At 43.5% G+C, this 17,417-nt stretch overlaps 1 protein-coding gene and 1 pseudogene across 25 annotated transcripts in view; one reads left to right on the forward strand and one right to left on the reverse strand.

Annotated features, from left to right (window-relative positions):
• The first annotated feature begins 9,601 nt into the window (after nt 1-9,601).
• Nucleotides 9,602-17,417, forward strand: part of ZFHX3 (zinc finger homeobox 3) — a 527,663-nt gene continuing 519,847 nt past the window's right edge. For 24 of the 25 annotated variants that reach the window (XR_013374931.1, XM_077888884.1, XM_077888896.1 and 21 more), the window contains exon 1: nt 9,612-10,718. The gene's annotated coding sequence lies outside the window, so the exon portion shown is untranslated. Of the gene's footprint in view, nt 10,719-17,417 lie in introns of all 25 variants that reach the window. The other variant, XM_077888804.1, reaches the window with a different exon arrangement.
• On the reverse strand, nt 16,533-16,670 carry LOC144311680 (U2 spliceosomal RNA; annotated as a pseudogene).

Raw genomic sequence — 17,417 nt, forward strand, 5'->3', positions numbered from 1 at the left:
AGAGTGAGGCTGGCATGACACATCTCTCAAGCCCCAAACACCAGTGCAAACCAGCACTCGATTCCTGTTGGGAGGCAGTCGAGGTAACCACGGCCCACTCGAGCATGCAGGGAGATTGGCTGTATGCTCCACTGCACCGGAGCATGTCAATACTCCTGAATAAACTAATCAACCCATTTGCACCTTCGTGAAAACGCACCTTGGAGTCAATGAAATAGGCGTGGTAGTGACAATACCAACATAGAGTAGGGGAAAAGAAGGAAGAGGGTTACAAAGAACAAACTCGCTGTTTTTCCAAAAGGAAAGGAGGTGCTGTGTGTCCAGCGACTTGGGGTGAGGTTAGAGAGATGGCCCATACATCCCAGAGATGGAGATCCCTCTGCCTTCTTGCCCCTCGCCATGTCCCCACCTTGATGTCTACACCAGTGCCCCAGAAGGAAGAAATTTCCCAAGTCCCCCTGCTCTTTTGCAGCTACTGTTGAGTAGAAACAAGATGGTCTCACCTTTCTGAGGACTCATTCTACCCAAAGCTGGATATTCAAATTCCAAACCTTCCCTTTGACTTCTTTCCCAGGGCTGCTTAAGACCTGCTACTAGTAACCATCTGTCTTGTGATGGCAAAGGACCAATGCTGGTTCAAGTTTAGAATGTTACTAGAGTTCTTGGTTCATGGGACTGTGCCACTGTGTGCTGTAAATTATGGGCCCTGTGGGCCAGCTCCTGGAGGAATGAGGTCCTATACATGAGTGCAGGTGGCATCTGGAGATCCCACTTCACCCCTCTGATGAGGGTGAGTCCTATGTCCTCCTAAAGCAGGCAGGGGTCAGTGCTGTGCTCATAAGCTGGCTTTCAATTTTACCAAAAAAAATTTACCAAAAGAAGCCTCAGTTTGGAGCATTTACTGATTTCTATAGTATAAATGATTCCACTGTCACTCTCACAACAATGGCCAGAGTTGACAACTGGCTTGTGAGATTCCTGAAAATTTAACCACCAGCTCCTATGAGCCACAGGCCAGCCCCACCATCCTGCTGAAAGAGATTCCCATGATGCTAATTAGAATTTCCAACAGTGGTCCAGTGGTCTTCTTCCTTCCCCTAGAAGTCTGATGGGTTGTTTATCCCAGGCATTAGTAGAGAAATGCTAAATGTGTGCTCAGCCGATGCTTCTTTTTCCTGGACTCCTTTTCTTCTTTCTCTGTTGCCATTCGCTAAAAGGACAAATATAGGTCCATTACTTTATTTTTAAAATTTATTTCTTTTCAAGAGAGGCAGGTGGAGAGAGAGAGAGAGAATCTTAAGCAGGCTCCACGCCCAGCACAGAGCCCAATGTGGGGCTTGATCCTACCACCCTGAGATCATGACCTGAGCCAAAAGCAAGAGTTAGGTACTTAACTGACTGAGCCACCCAGTTACCTATAGGCCCATGACTTTATAGTCATTTATTTGCTGAAGACTCCCTAAATTATCTCCCCTGAACCCCAAATTTTTCCATGCAACCTCCACCTCAAACTTGGCACTTTTACAACAGGCCTCTGGATGTCCTCCCCCCAAAACCTTCCTTACAAGTCTTGCCTCATTCAGTAGATGGTACCACTGCTTGCCTGCTTAGGATAAGAACTCTCCTTCATCCTCCACATCCAATCTGTCAGCCAGACCTGCTGATTTTATCTCTTAAACGCATCCTGAGTCCAGCCCTTCCTCCATCCCCACTGCCAACATGCTGGCCCACACCAGCACCATTGCTCACTGTACCACTACACCTAGATCTCCACTGTTCTTCATTCTGTTGTTGACTCCTGCAATCTGATCATAGCCAAAGTCATCATCAATCTCCAACCAAATGGTACCTTTTTCACTCTCTATCTACACTTACCCACACACGTCTTCCCAGTGTGTAAAGCTCCATGGGCTTTGTATCACATTTAGAATTGCCTCCAGACTCCTTATTCTTACTCTCCATCCTCACCCAGTATTGTTACCCTAATCACTACACGCCTGCACCATTATTTTCCTCTTCCATTCCTCACACACAAATTATTTTCTACCTTTGCATTCAGTTTTCCATCTTCCTGAGCCGCCACATTTTTGCCTGGCTGACTCTACTTAGCATGGGGGTCTCGTTGTAAACATCACTTCTTCAGAGAGACCTTCCCTGACTACCTTCTGTATGTAGTATCTGGTTAGAATGTAAGCCCCACGAGGGCATAGACCAGTATCAGGCACACAAAGCAAAGGCTATCCGGCCAAGAGGCCCAATGATAGAGCAGCCAAAGAACAGCAAAGTGAATTTCTTGCTCACAAGTGGGCTGTTCAGGTTCCTCCTTTTATGTGCTTCTGCTTCCTTCCAGGGATCATTGCCATCTGCAGGATCAAAGCTGGGTCCTCACAGATGCCTCCCAGTTGGAAAGGGATCAAGTAGGAGGCAGCATACCCAGTGTCTCAAGGTCCAGGCACAGACGTGGCTCATACTCCCTCCACCCTCCTGCCACCAGCAAGACTCTTCCACATGGTGGCTCCTACCTATATTTGAAGCAGGGAAATGGACCCTGTCCTGTGCCTGGAAGGGTACCTGGGCACTTAAAATGTTATCAGATGAATGAACAACAATAAAAACAAAGAATCTCCAGTCCAGCAGATAAACATGTCAATTTTCCTTGGTTTGGAAGCTATCAGTGCTGCAAAAGGAGGGTATAAAGGCAAAATACAGCTTTCTCTGGTTTGATCCTAAGGGGCACACTTGCACCACAGAAGGCACTCATAAATAAACCAACTTTCAGTCATCATGGGCTGGACACGTTTTCCATCCTCACCTCCCCATAAGCCTATCACCATCACAGAACCTAGAAAGGAAGGGAGTAACGTGTCCACTGGGAGGCCAACAGAGAATACTGTGTCTTTCCCATTTTCAAGCCTCCTACCTTCTTCTGAGACCCCCCAGCCCCTTCTCCCCAACTTCAGCAGAACACTGCATCCCTCCAAGGCCCTGTCCTATTTACTTCAGGTAGGGTGATGATTATAAAAGAACAAAGGAGAAAAACAGGAATCTGATAGTAAGCCGTTGTTTTCTTCAAAACCTTGTCAAAAGCTTACCTCTACCTAACACGTACATGTGAGCACATTTAACTGAGTCTCGTGGGACAGCTGCTGTATACAGGAAGAAATCTGAAGATGCCTTATATGTATGCTCTTAAGGCGGGAAACCGGGGTTTATTAGTGGGATGTCTGCAGTGAGTTTTGCACATTGGACCCTTATTCTGCAGTCAAGTCCAGTCTGTAGTCCTTTTTATTATTTTTTAAAAGATTTTTATGTATTTGGTAGAGAGGGAGAGAGAGGGAATGCACAAACAGGGGGTGCAGGAGAGGGAGAAGCAGGCTCCCTGGATGTGAGGCTGGATCCTAGGACTCTGGGATCATGACCTGAGCCAAAGGCAGACGCTTAACCGACTGAGCCACCTAGGTGCCCCTCTATAGGGCCTTTTCAAGTATTAATCACAATCATTTATGAAAGAAAAACAATTGGTATCCTTAAATAGCAGTGTAGGGCTTTAATAACTTCACAAAAAATAATCCATTTGGTGATAGTTATAAGACCATCAACAGTGACGATTCTGGGAATGAGGCAGTAAGCAATTCAGAATTTCTTAAAGAAAATCTCAGATAGCACAGTGTAGGGTTTCTCAGCCTTGATCCTATTTGCACTTGGGCACAGAGGGTTCTTTGCGGTGGGGGCTGTCCCCTGCATTGTAGGATGTTTTGCTGTATCCTTGGCCCCCAACCACTAGATGCCAGTAGGTATGACAAGTAAAAATGTCTCCAGATAATGTCAATGCCCGTTAGAGGTAAAATTACCATCATTGAGAACCACTGCTTGAGTGAGGAAGCACATGGTCTTTGAGATCAGATCTGGGTTCAAGTCCTAACTCCACACACTGTTAGCTTCAAAACTCTAGGAATATTTCTTTATCTTTCTGGGCCTTGGTTTCCTGATCTGTCAAGTAGTTTTATAAGAGGATGGTATGAGATAATGAACATAAAAGATGGCTGAGGTCAGTGCTTGGCACATAGAAGTAACCTTCTGGAAATGTTATCTAAAGGGTATGCAGTTTCATTTGCTCTGGGACCATGTATACATTTCAGTTAGTATAAAATCTAGAAGGTTATTTATAATGCCAGTTGTGAGGATTTCTTTTTTTTTCTTTTAAAGATTCTATTTATTTATTCATGAGTGACAGAGAGAGGGAGGCAGAGACACAGGCAGAGGGAGAAGCAGGCTCCATGCAGGGAGCCCAATATGGGACTCGATCCCGGGTCTCCAGGATCACACCTCAGGCTGCAGGTGGTGCCAAACCGCTGCACCACCAGGGCTGCCCCAGTTGTGAGGATTTCAACAGGTTTTGTGTATCTTTGTAAGCAGATCTGTTATGTCTCTCTGTGTACTTATTTGAAATATTAATCAGGACATTAGTAGAGTTGGCAGCAAAGAGACAGAAAGGGCTAAAGAGTTCTTGTTCTTAGTGAACAATTCAGTATTTTCTAGCTCTTTCCTTTGCAACAGCTCTCTGGCCCACTGGATATTGTGGTGACTCCCAAGAGAATATGTTTTCCTGAAGGTATCATTGTCCTTTTCCCAGAAAGCAGGTCCCGACTTTTAGTTTATTCATTGCAGTTGGAGCTAGGATGTAGCCTTAAGTGTCAGAGGGAAGATTCACGTGAGAATAGAGGTGTATTGCCAGTAGGAAGTAGAGTTTGTCCTTTAAGTAGATTTAAAAGTTGTGAATGGCTCCAATTACATTAGGTATGGGTTCATTTCTGCTTCAAATTCAATATCGAAACTTTGGTAACAAAGGAACTGGCATGTGAACAGCTGGCCAGATTAGTAGGACTGAATGTTAAGTTTGTATGAAGGAAGGGAGAGGGCCAGGAATGGCAGTGTCTGGATGATGCAATACTGTAACAACTGTGGGGTGACCAGTAAGGCCCAATCATCAGACTGTGGGAACTGACAAGAACTACTGACAGATGACATGCTGATTTCATCAAGGAAATCTTAAGCTTAAATTGGGGGGATAGAAGGAAAAAATATGAAGCAAATTACATTTTAAGAAATTATATAAGGTAGAAGATTTTGAAAAGATATTAAAACAATTCCAAAAGTTTTCTGATACTTTAAAGGAAAAAAAAAATACAAGAATAATAATCAGGAATAGTCTTTATGCCCCAGTTTTCTGTATCTCAGCATACTTTAGGTTAACTAAGAAACAAAGCAAACTTGAAAGTTTAGTGCAGGTATGAAGACACTCTGTGCAACCTAAAAATTAAACAGTAAGGCATGGACTCCTTGAACCAGTGGCTTGAAATGTGATAGAGAATGTGTGCCATGGGTAAACAGAAAGAGATGGAAATAATATCCTTGTGGGAAGTGATATCCCTACAGGAAAGAAATGGAAGTGATGTCTTATTACTCTACTTTGGCCCACCCAGTCAGACAGATCACCTGGCTCATGCTTTCTTATCCATAACTCTGAACTTCATGTATGGAAAATGTACCTTTCCACATATGCTGTGTATCTCCTGTTAAAAATACACTTCCTGGGTCTCCTGAATGGCTAAGTCAGTGGAGCATGCAACCCTTGATCTTGGGGTTGTTGAGCCCCAGGTTGGGTATAGAGATTACTTTTAAAAATATTTTTAAAAAGATATGCTTCATGAAACGTTCTTGAACTTTGTTCAGCATTTCATCTACTAAAGGGTTAAGACAAAAGAGTAACTGCCAATTCTGGACTTAATTCTAATAAATCTAGAGCAACTGGTAGTGAAATCGATTGGTGAGATATATTTCAATGAGAGTTTTAATTTTTTAAATTTAATCTTAATTTTATCAGTTACTCATACACATAGTTTTAGGATATATACTGTTCCTTGAAAGTCACCCACCAGTGCCTCCTGTCCAGAGATGAACTCTTTCAATTATTTTAACTGACATTCTAAGGAATTTATCTCCACATCTCTAAGTACAGTTTTTTGAAATTCCTATTTCTAAATTTTTACTTCTAGGCTTTATCTATTGACTCTGGATAATGAGACCCAGCTCTCTTTTAAACCCCCTTCAAAAAACCACATAAAACTCCCATCATCCCAATATTGTAGTATGATATTCATTAGATTCATATTCAGCCTGGCTGAGTCATGTAGTATACTATAATTACTCATTTTTCCCCTATATAACTCTGTTTTCAGAGGGGTTTTTCTTGCTTTTCTTAGTTTTCTATGTAGTAATCACAGACATAGCAATAAACTCTTCCCCATTTGTGTACATCTGCTCTCAATATATTCAAATATATTGGGTGTTTTGTTGATTTCATCTTATAAAAGTCCTCTTAGAGCTTTCTGACCTGTTCCCATTAAGACTGGTGGTATCTAAATTTGAAATCCAGTCTTTGCCTCAGAATATCCCTTCCCATCATCCGGGCACTTTTTCCTCCTCTCTGATATGTTGGAGTCTGTTTCCTGCTGTTCCATTTTGCTTAATCCCTACTCAAAAGTAGCTTCTGTTATTGGTTCTATTTTGCAGGTGAGTAAACCAAGGCATGAGGAACATAAGTAAAAATTTCCCAAAGGCATATGGTCTAGGCACAAATGGCACAACCGGGCCTCAAATCCAGAATCCATCTGACACCAAACCTGTGCCCTTTACTACTCACTGAAGAGTCACGGCAAACGTCTGGCAGTCTTGAGGTGGCCAGGTGGTGGAAGTGGGGGGCACCCACAGGTGGTGAAGGGCCTTGTGTGGGCTGTGCTTCCCATATTCAGGGCATTCTGTTGCAACATTCCTATTTCAAAGCACTTTTACAGTCCCTGACTCACTGTCCCTAATGGCAGCTTCTTATTTCTGGGATTAGTGGGTAAAAAAAAAAATAGCTTCTGGGCATGTGACACTATTCTCAGGCCTTTAATGTCAGAAATAATGATCGTGTTAAATTGGAGCTCATTACCACAGAATGAGACCTCATTGAGCCCTCTTTTTGGGGGGTTGTTTAATGATCCCCCCTCCCCCCCCTTTTTTTTTTTTGCCTCCTCCTCAGTAGCTCTGACATGGTACACCAGGGGGGATGTGGGTGTTTTGGAGTGGCAAATTTTTAAATAATAAAAAAGATCTCCTTTCATCGATGTAAGGAAAAGGGTTCATCCTCCATTGTTCTCACCAAACGCTGGCTGTTCTTTTGTTATGGTCTCAGGGAAATTTCCTGAGCCCCTTAAGCCACTAATACCAGTTGTATCCCCAGCAGCCACAACACGTGCTTAAAGCATTATATTCAGCACAGCCTTTCCCATAATGAATCTGACAATCCCGTTTTTATGATTTGTTGAGTGGTTAATTCAAAATACACCATTCTGTAGGACTAGCTTTCTGGAGGCCTCTAGCCACTGGCACAGAGGCATGGTCTGACATTCTCAGAGGGCACCACAGGGCCTGATTAGACCATGGCGTCACCCTGTGCCTGGTACTCCAGAAAAGTGAACAGCCATCTCTGCTTGCTGCCCTCTGAAAGCGCCTCTGCTGACCTATCAGGAAGGTGCTGATGGAAGTAAATGCCTTGCTTAGAGACCCCAAGTTGACACAGACTTCTAAGTGTAAAAAGGACAGTGGCATACAGGAGCAATGACAGAGGGGGCAGGGAGCTTATTCCACACCATACAAGGAACAATACTGGGACTGGGGCATTCAATCTGGGGGAAGCAAAATAGAAAGATAAGGCTTGTCCGTTGTCTCCAAATCTTGATGTGTTTGTTATCTTATAAAGGGGATTGTCCCCCTTTTCCTGACTGGCCTCAAAGGGCAGAATGGGAATCAAGGGGTAGAAATGATAGGAAGTTAGATTTTCACTCTAGAAAGAAAGAAAGAAAGAAAGAAAGAAAGAAAGAAAGAGTTTTCCAAAGGCTGTTGAGAGAGAGAGAGAGAGAGAGAGAGCACTTTCCAAAGGCTGTTGGGAGACTTTGCAGGCTTCCCTGTGAGCAACTGTGTGCTGCCATGGATTGGAAGTGTCCAGAGAGAGGGGGCGCCCACAGATATTCCAGAGGAGAATCACACACTAGGCTTTAGATGGAACTAATTGTCTCAAATACATCTTGTAATTATGGGGCTCTCTGAGTCTAAGAGGTGGAGGTTTATGAATTATTTTTAAATGAGAGAAAGACCTTTTGGCAATTAGAGAAAAGAAAAAGATTTTCCAGATAGTGTTCTACTTTAGAGGTCATTAGTAAACTTTTTCTAAAGGGTCAGAGAGTAAATATTTTAGGCTTTGTGGACCTTATAATCTCTCTTGTGACTGCTCAACCCTGTTAGAGTGCAAAAGACAACACACAATAGGTGTGTCTGCATTCCAATAAAACTTTATTGACAAAACAGGCAGGGTGGGATTTGGCCTGTCACCCCTGCTTTTAAGGATACTTAGCAGCCCCAAAAATAAAAAGGCTTGGCTAATGCCATGAGTGTGCTTGTGAGTGTCACACTCATGTTCACTACAGACATGTGCATCTGTGCTCCGGGGAATGCCTATTTGTTTAAACGTGGCTTCGGGAATAAGGAGTGGCGAGAGAGAGAACAACACCTGCACACGGAGAGATAAAGCCTCCAAGGTGTGCTGGTCATGCTCTGCACAGACCAGTTCGCTGTCGCAGTGATGTAAAGGCTCCAGCCCCAGGGGTACCCCAAGGGGAATTGTACTCAGTGTCTGAAATTCCTACTACTCCGCTCTCTTTGCTTTTGGCATCTGCCTTGTGAAGGAAAAAGCCCGACTAAACGTAACTTTGTCCTGCAGGAGGGAAAAACAAGGTTACCCAGATGGGCTGGTTGTCACACAGGCCTTGAAAGGGCACACTCAGGCCAGGCTGTGGCTCCTGACACAGTGAGGCACCGCAAGGAGGGCCTCGACTCCTGGAAGGGAGGCAGCCAGGAAGCCAGTAGAGGGAAGGGGAGGAGGGGGCAGAGATTTGCACTGCCTGCTTGGCACCTTTGCTTAGGGATTACCTTGCCTCTGTGCCTCCAACCCTCTGGCCATTCATCTGGGACAGTCCTGGGGTCATTTTATTTTATTTTTTAAAAAGATGTTTATTTATTCATGAGAGAGAGAGAGAGAGAGAGAGGCAGAGACACAGGCAGAGGGGGAAGCAGGCTCCATGCGGGGAGCTGGCTAAAACCCCGGGATCACAACTGGAGCCAAGGCCAGACGCTCACCACCCTCACCCAGGTGCCCCAATCTTGGGGTCATTTTAAACAAGATATTTCTAAGCAGCTGTTGAGCATCTGCAGAGACGTCTCCGAGTCCTTGATCTGGCATGATTCCAGGCGGAGGTGTTTAAAATCCTGCAAATTCCAAGTGTCTTGGAGTCAACCTAACTTTCCTGGCGGGCTGTTTCTCCCCAGTCGCCGCCCTTCACTGTTCTCTGACCACTTTCGTCGCCAACCGCCCCTTTCTTACCGCACGAACCCTCCTGCTCTGCACGCGGGCCATCTACGGCCCAGGTGGCCGCGGTAGCCCCGCCCCCCGCCCCGCCCAGGTGCGCGCGCACAGCTCCTCAGGTTCCCAGAAGCCCCTGCGCCTGCACCGCCATTTGCCGCCGCTTCGCTTGCAGCGGCGGCCACGTCGTCGCGTCTGAAGGGAGGGCGAGCGCCGCCGGCCCCCCGTCCTGGCGAGGTACGCTGTGTGGCACTGATTTTTTATTTTTTTAATTTAATTTTTATTTTATTTTTTTGTCCAACACAGAAGCTCTTGGGGGGAAAAGGAAGGATGGAAAATTGTCGAAAATAGGAAAATTGTGCAAGGGCTTCATAGAAATTAACTGCATCCAAAAATCCTGAAAATCATCGTTAATTCTTCCCACAGACCCGGGAAATGAAGACCATGAACGGTTTCTGATTCTCCGAGGTAATAGGTCACCCTGAAGCCTTCAACGTTACTCCTCTTTTCTTGTCAGAAGCCTAAGGTCTGATTTTTCTCTCAAGCAGAATATTATTTATTAGAGGTTTTTTTGTTTTGTTTTCCCCAAAATGTCAGACTCTACCACCATGGAGTTGTGGGATTTGTGAAGCAACTTGAAATGTGAGATTTCCGGAAAGGGAAATGGCGAGGATTTGCTTGCCGAGCACCAGTGCCCTGGAAACCGCGTTTCGTGTTAACGGGGCTCGAGGACCTCGTCATTCGCTCACGTAATGACGTAACAATAGGTTATTAGTACAGCGAGGACGCGGGCCTCCCACAGTCCCCACCGTCGGACGGCAGGGAACACCAGGGATGTGCTGACGCCCGCGGGTCACTCTGTTTTGTCAGTTGAACAGGAATCCTGGGATGACCGCTCTTGGACTGAAAGAACTGCTTCTGCTTCCCGTTGCCCCTGAGCCCTTTATTCAAGCTACTGGAACAACGGATTCTGAGCGCATTCTTAGTTTCTGTGAAGGACAGCGTCTACAGACTTGCTGGTTCATGTCTCTTTGACCAAATAGAAAACGCCTGTGGGGTAGGAGGCTCTCGGCTTGTCCCACCAATCCTAGGATCATCCATCAGAATTCGGTGATGTTAATGCCTTCTAAGAAGTATATATTTTAAGACCCGAGTATTACCCAATGGCCACTCCAGTCTCTGGAATTCCTCTTCTGGCTTCTACGCATAGGGCCGGTGGTTTGATTCTCAAGGTCATTACCTGAGGACTCTGCAGCCGGTAAGTGGCCATTTTCCAGACACAGTCCTAGGAACAACTCTATTGCTGGGACTGAAATTCCAACATTGAGTTATTAATGTTAAGTTAAGGAATTGTTCCCGGGACGCTGGGGTGGCTCCACAGTTGAGTGTCTGCCTTCAACCCAGGGCGTGATCCTGGAGACCCAGGATCGAGTCCCACATCAGGCTACCTGGATGGAGCCCGCGTCTCCCTCTGCCTGTGTCTCTGCCTCTGTGTGTGTGTGTCTCTCATGAATAAATTAATAAAATCTTTAAGAAAAAAAGAAAAGGAATTGTTCCCTGTGAAGAACTAAAACAATATTATGACTGTAATATGATTTTTGCAATATAGTAATAGTATTACAACTAACCACTATATGTGTTATTTCATCTCACTATGATAACCCCGCAAGGTAAATATCTTAAAAATAAGGAAACTGGGATTCAGAGAGTTTAAACTTATTCATACTCACACAATAAGTGGTGGACCTGCGATTCAAATCTAGATCTTCCTGAGAACTGGTGTACTTGATTCCTGTGGGTAGTTTAATAAGACCCTTTCCAATTTGTCTGCTAGGAGAGAGAGAAAGAGAGGCAGGGAGGAGGGAGAGAAGACACATATTGGTTAATTTAAGATGCTAATGAAAGATGCTATGAGAACCTGGAATAGTACTAAAGAAAATACTAACTGGTGTAGTTTTGCCTGGTGTGACCTGCCCTTTGATGGTTCTTTGCGCAGTTAACTTGAGGCAGTATTCATGAGCCCTTTGGCCAGGATCTCTCTTCTGGAAACTGAGAGAATGTTGTGACATGAACTGATTGCAGTTGGAGAGATTGGAGCTCCCAGGGTCAGTAATAGCAACTTTGGTGATGGTCAAGCAACGGGTGCCCCAACTCTGAGATGGGTAACTGTTTCCTACATGCTCTTGTGCCGATGTGCCAAATGTGTTGGAGTCTTAGAAGAGTGTATATGGGAGGAGTGCACATGGACCAAATGTTCAACCACAGTCGAATGGAAAGTTTTGGTAGCTTTTCCCATTAGGACATTTTTTTTTTCAATTGCAAGACTCAGATACCCCAACTCCAAATAGCAGAAGCAGAAGAGGATGCATAATCTTACATAACCGAAAAACTTAGGGTTAGGTCCATTTGGACAGCTGGGTCAGTGGTAAAATTTGATTAGGGACTGAAACTAGGTCACCAGCTTTCTTCTCTCCCTCTAACTTGGAGCTATCTCCTCCATACTGGTTCCTTTTCCTTTAGGGTCATGAGATGGCTACAGATGTTCTGGGTGAGAGAGAACAAATTTTTCACAGAAGTCCCCACGAAAGTCACATGGGTCCCGTAATCATCCCTCCACCAATCTTGGTGGTCCAGGGGAAGCGCAGTATGCTGTTTGGTTTAGGCCCTGATCAGATGCTGTCTCCCTGGAGTTAGCCCTGCCTGAGCCCTGTGAGCCGCAGTGGAAGAAGAGACATCTCTAAATAGCTCCCATTGGGAAAGGAGTGAATGGATGTGGAGGGTCAAAAAGCAGAATCTGTCCAACTTTTTGGCTGTTCCCAGACATGTGGATGAACTAAGTAGAGTGTTCTAGTGCCTTCTTTTGGTGAGTGCTCCTAGGCTTGTATCAAAAAGTGAAGCCAGAGAAGCAAGGATGCCCAAGACTTCTTTTGATTGTAACTTACTCAAGTTATGTGAAGCTGTAGGACCACATTCGTGCTTTGTATCTGGTTGATACTTGAGGTTTATTAGTTCATCATACCTTTATTTTATTTTGGAAAAGAATGTCCTAGAACCTTGCTGCTCAAAATGTGACTCACAGACTATCTGCATCAGTGTCACCAGGAAGCTTTTTAGAAAACCAGGATCTGTGACCCCCCCACCTCAGACCTGCTGAATCTAGACTGTGGCCTGGGGCCTGGGGCAGCACATTTTTCTGTAAAGGGCCAAATGGTAAATATTTCAGTTTCACAGGCCTTATCACTTCTCTTGTGATGACTCAAGTGTCTTGCTGATGGAGCTCAAAAGCAGCCCATGGAAGATATATAAATAAATTGTTGTGGCTATGTTACAATAAATCTTTATTAAAAAAACAAACAAACCACCAGACTGTAGAACAGATTTGGCCCTTGGGCTGTTATTTGCTAATCCCTGGCCTAGAGGATAAGATATCATGGCAAGATTTAAAGTCACCTGGTCTTACCTCCACTTTGGATTTTTACATACCCAGATGGATTATTAGAACACAAGTAAAAACAGTCTTCTCATGCATTTGTTTCTTCTTCAAATAGCAGATATTCAGTGTGTTGAATATCTGCTATTTGGGAGGCATTTTGGCAATACAAAAATGAGCAAAGGGATCCAGAATTTCCTGAGGGCCTACAATGTGGTAGTACCCTCCAGAAGGCACACACTCTTCTCATGTGTGCATGTGCACAGTGCAAGGCACTGCCGTCAAAGACCAGCATGTTTGGCGAATAGGGCCCTTTGTGCTCGTCTCCCTGGGGAACCAGACACAGGCTCAGTCATGGAGAAGAGAACATCTGCAGCTTGCCCAGATGCAGCTGTGAGGTGCAGATTTGCAGAGAACTAACAGTGTCCCCCCTCCTCGCCCTCCAGTGCCTTCAGATCCACTTTCCTTTGCCTGCTCCACCAGGGATTGCAGACAACAGAGAGGCCTCCACAAAGATAAGCTGCATCCAGCTCTATGGCAGGCTGCAGGGTCCCTCTGTGGACATGCTATTCTCTTGCCTTTGCAGCAAATGTCAGCTCTGCTGCCTCTCCCTAGCAGCTCACGTCTGTGTGTGTTCTTTCATTTTTCTCTAGAGATCCCTCCTGTCCAGGACGTTTTTTATTTTACATTTGAAAAGGCAGAGTCTCTGCACAGAGCCGAGTTCCCAGCTCTAGGCCCAGCGCTGCCAGAGCAGCCTCAGATGTTTGCCTCTGGCTCCCTACACCCTTGCAGGGGGAGGGGGAACCTTCCTTTGTGCCATCACTCGAGCTGCTGGTCCTGCTGCGAGGTGGGTAGAACCCACTTCCTAGCTGAGGAGAAGCAAGTTGTTACTTCTCTCTGACCACTTACTTACCAGTAGAAAACTCTTGGCTTCATACATGGAAAAAACCGACTCCCAACCAGGTGCCTGGGTCCTCACTCCTCAAGAGCAGAGAAGAAATTATTCAATGCAGTCTTCCCCAACCAGGGGCTGCAGGCACCTGCCCATCCCCTTTCCTGTGTTTGTCAGTGTTCCCCCTTCCTTCTTAGTGTCATCCACTTCTTCACATGCCTGGCCTCATTAGAGCAAGAAGTCACTCATTCCTCAAGATTGCAGTGGGTCTCCTTGCTTCCCCATCACGTCCCCATAACCAGAGCCAAGAAGAACAATCAAACTGAACCGTGTGGGCCAGAACAGCAGGATTATCTCAGGATCCACCCTGGCCAGAGCAGGTTCTTGGGTTCAGACAACCAGTAGCCCACATTTGCTTAAGTGAAAAAATTAAAAAAGAGTCATACCATATTGTGAACCTTGCCTTCTCTCAGAGAAAAGATCAAGAAGTCAGGCCAGGAGCCCTTGGCCAAGAAGCCATAGGGAACATGGCATAGATGTTTTCATCAAAACTAGCCCATGTTTATTGAACATCTATTAAGTCCTCTCTGGGGAGTCTGCAAAAACATCCTGCCTGGCTTCCCTGGTTCTGTGATTGCCCCCTGCCCCCAACAATCCATTCTCCACACAGCAGCCTGAGTGGTCTTTTTAAAACATAAATCATTATCGCTCCCCTGCTCAAAACCGCCAAAGGCTTCCAATTGCACTTAAACCAAAATCCATACCCTTTGCTTATTTTTCTATTAGGCTGTTGCTCTTTTTCTTGCCAGTTGGTAACAGCTCTTTGAGGATTAGAAATAGTCATCTGTGGTGCAAATATTCTTCTCAAATCTATTGTTTTGTCTTTAGACTCTTTATGGCATCTTTTGTTGTATAAAAATTTTACATTTTTATATAGTCAAACATATCCAACTTTTCTTTTATGGCTTCTGGTTTCTTGACTTGATTAAGATGGATGCCTTTCTTAACATAATCGTACTTCTAGTCTACCTGGATTTTTCTTCTAAAAGGTTTTTGTGGTTTATATTTTACATTCGAGGCTTCACACCATTGGAATTTATATTTGTATTTGGTTAGAGATGAGGAGAGCTGGGGGAAGGGGGGAGGATGCTAATTTTATCTTCTTCTAGACCAGAAATTGACAAACTATGGTCCACAGGCCAGTGCTTATGTTTGTAAATAAAGTTTTATTGTAACACAGTCATGGGCATCCATTTACATGTTGTCTTTGCTGTTACTACACTATAATGGTAGAGCTGTGTAGCTGTATCGAAGACCATAAGGCTCACAAAACCTAAAATATTTATTGTCTCTTTAAAGAAAAAGCTTGACTACTACTGCTCTAGATGGTTATCCATTTTTGCCAGCACAATTTGTTAAATAAAACCACCTCTGTCCTCTGAAATGAAATTGTCTTTGTCATATATGAAATTCTAATGTGTCCTAGGATCTTTTCCTGGACTTTTCCTTTCTGTTCCACTGAACTCTTTGTCTGTCTCTCTGCCAATACCATTTAGATTTGATTACTGTGATGTTATATCTGGCAAAGTGTGTCCTTCATTACAATTATTTTTCTTTTTTCTTTTTTTTTTTTTTTTTACTGTTCTCATGTGATTACCTTTTCATTAGAATTTAAGATATTTTTATCTATTTCCAAAAAAAAAACTTTTTTATGATTCTAATCAGCTCGCATTAAATATATATGTATGCACATATCACTTGTATACATACAGATATACATACATGGAAGAACTGATAGTTTTCCTATCTAAGAAAATACTTTTCTATCTTTTCAGTTCTTGCTTGGGATCTTTTCAACAATTTTATCTATATAGATCTGCATTAGTCAAGGTCTGGTCATAGGCAGAAACCACACCAGTTATTGAACATGGAAAAGATATATAAAGACTTATTAACTAGTGATAGGTGATTAACTTTCTAAAAGAGGTAAAAGAGGACTCTAAGGAATATACGAATAGCAAATGCAGGAAGCAGCTATTATTTGTAGGGCTGAAAGAAAACACTAAAGGGTGGAACAAAGAACTTGGAAGAGGAACCCTCCCCTCAAACCCAAGGCTGAAATTCAGACATCACTGGAGAAGGTGTAGCTCCCACAGGAGAATAGGGCCGAGTTCAAATTATCTTATGTTAAATTTGTTCCTTTGGGGCAGCCCCGGTGGCGCAGTGGTTTGGTGCCGCCTGCAGCCCAGGGCGTGATCCTGGAGACCCTGGATCAAGTCCCATGTCGGGCTCTCTGCATGGAGCCTGCTTCTCCCTCTGCCTGTGTCTCTGCCTCTCTCTCCCTCTCTCTCTCTCTCTCTCTATGAATAAATAAATAAAATCTTAAAAAAAAAATTGTCCCTTTGTATGTTTATAGTGTTTTTTTTTTTTAATTCTATTGTAATTTTTCCTATTCTCACTTCTAGGTACACATTGCTAGTAGAGAGTGAAGTTATTGATTTTTTGTGTATTTATCTTTACTATCTTTACTCAATTGTCTCATTTATTTGACAAGTGTTTGATTGGAGTCTCTTGGGTTGTCTAAGTATTCAAACATCAGTACAAAAGAGATAGTGTTATCTATTTTTCTGAATATTCATACCAATGATTTCATTTTCTTACCTCAGTGCATTTACTAGTTTATTAATATTAACTTTAGCAATTTATCTCTTCTTCCAAGTTTTTAAAAATACTTACTTCCCTCTGTCCTTACTTAATTTTGTCTCCTAGATATGTCCAATTCTAGGACTATGTATGAATATCACACCTCATTTCAATTAAAATCTTCTTGTAAAAAAAATCTTCTTGTATGTTTACACTTGATCTTAGCCAAAAGGCCGAGAAGCGATCTTCTTGTATGTTTAATAGATTTTTTCTTTATATATTTAGTTATGTTGTATGGTGCATACAGGTTTATGGATATTATATGCCCTTTATAAACTGTGCTTTTTAACATTATACTGTTAAATTCTGTTCTGTACCTTCACCTTTAAATTCCACCTTTTCTGAAATTCATATTGCTATTTTTGCTTTCTTGCTTTTTTTTTTTTTTATCCCCCTGGTTACTCTTTATAGTTTCCATTTCAACTCTTCTTTCTCAGTTTCTCATTGTAAAGCCAAAAGATACAGCTGTCACTCTGGAGTTTCTCTAGAAGTTTGCACAGTAACTATGTTTCTGGACTCTAATACTTCTGGTTGCTGTTTCCAGTGAGTGTCGATAGCACTTGATGCTACCTTTATTCAAAAGTAAGCATTTCATATTTACTCTGTTATTTCCATACCAATTCACCCCTAAAAGAGGGGATAGTGCACTTGAGCTGGGCATAAAAGGAGATAAGAAATGAGCACGTGAAAAGAAGGGATTAATAAGACGGGAACAATGAGAGGAAAAGCATGAAGGGGAAAAATATATCACAATGGGAAAGAATGCAGAGCAGACCAAATTGGTCAAGGATGAAAGTTTGTGTGAGAAGAAGAGTTATGGTAGAAGGTAATGCTGGATTATTTTGGTGCTGATCACGCTTAGGGTAAAGACTTTGAATCTCATCCTGTAAATAGCAAGAAGCATTTGAAAGTATTGGAGCAGAGGTAGTAGG

The sequence above is a fragment of the Canis aureus genome, chromosome 3 (assembly GCF_053574225.1).
Source record: "Canis aureus isolate CA01 chromosome 3, VMU_Caureus_v.1.0, whole genome shotgun sequence".
Lineage (NCBI taxonomy): Eukaryota > Metazoa > Chordata > Mammalia > Carnivora > Canidae > Canis > Canis aureus.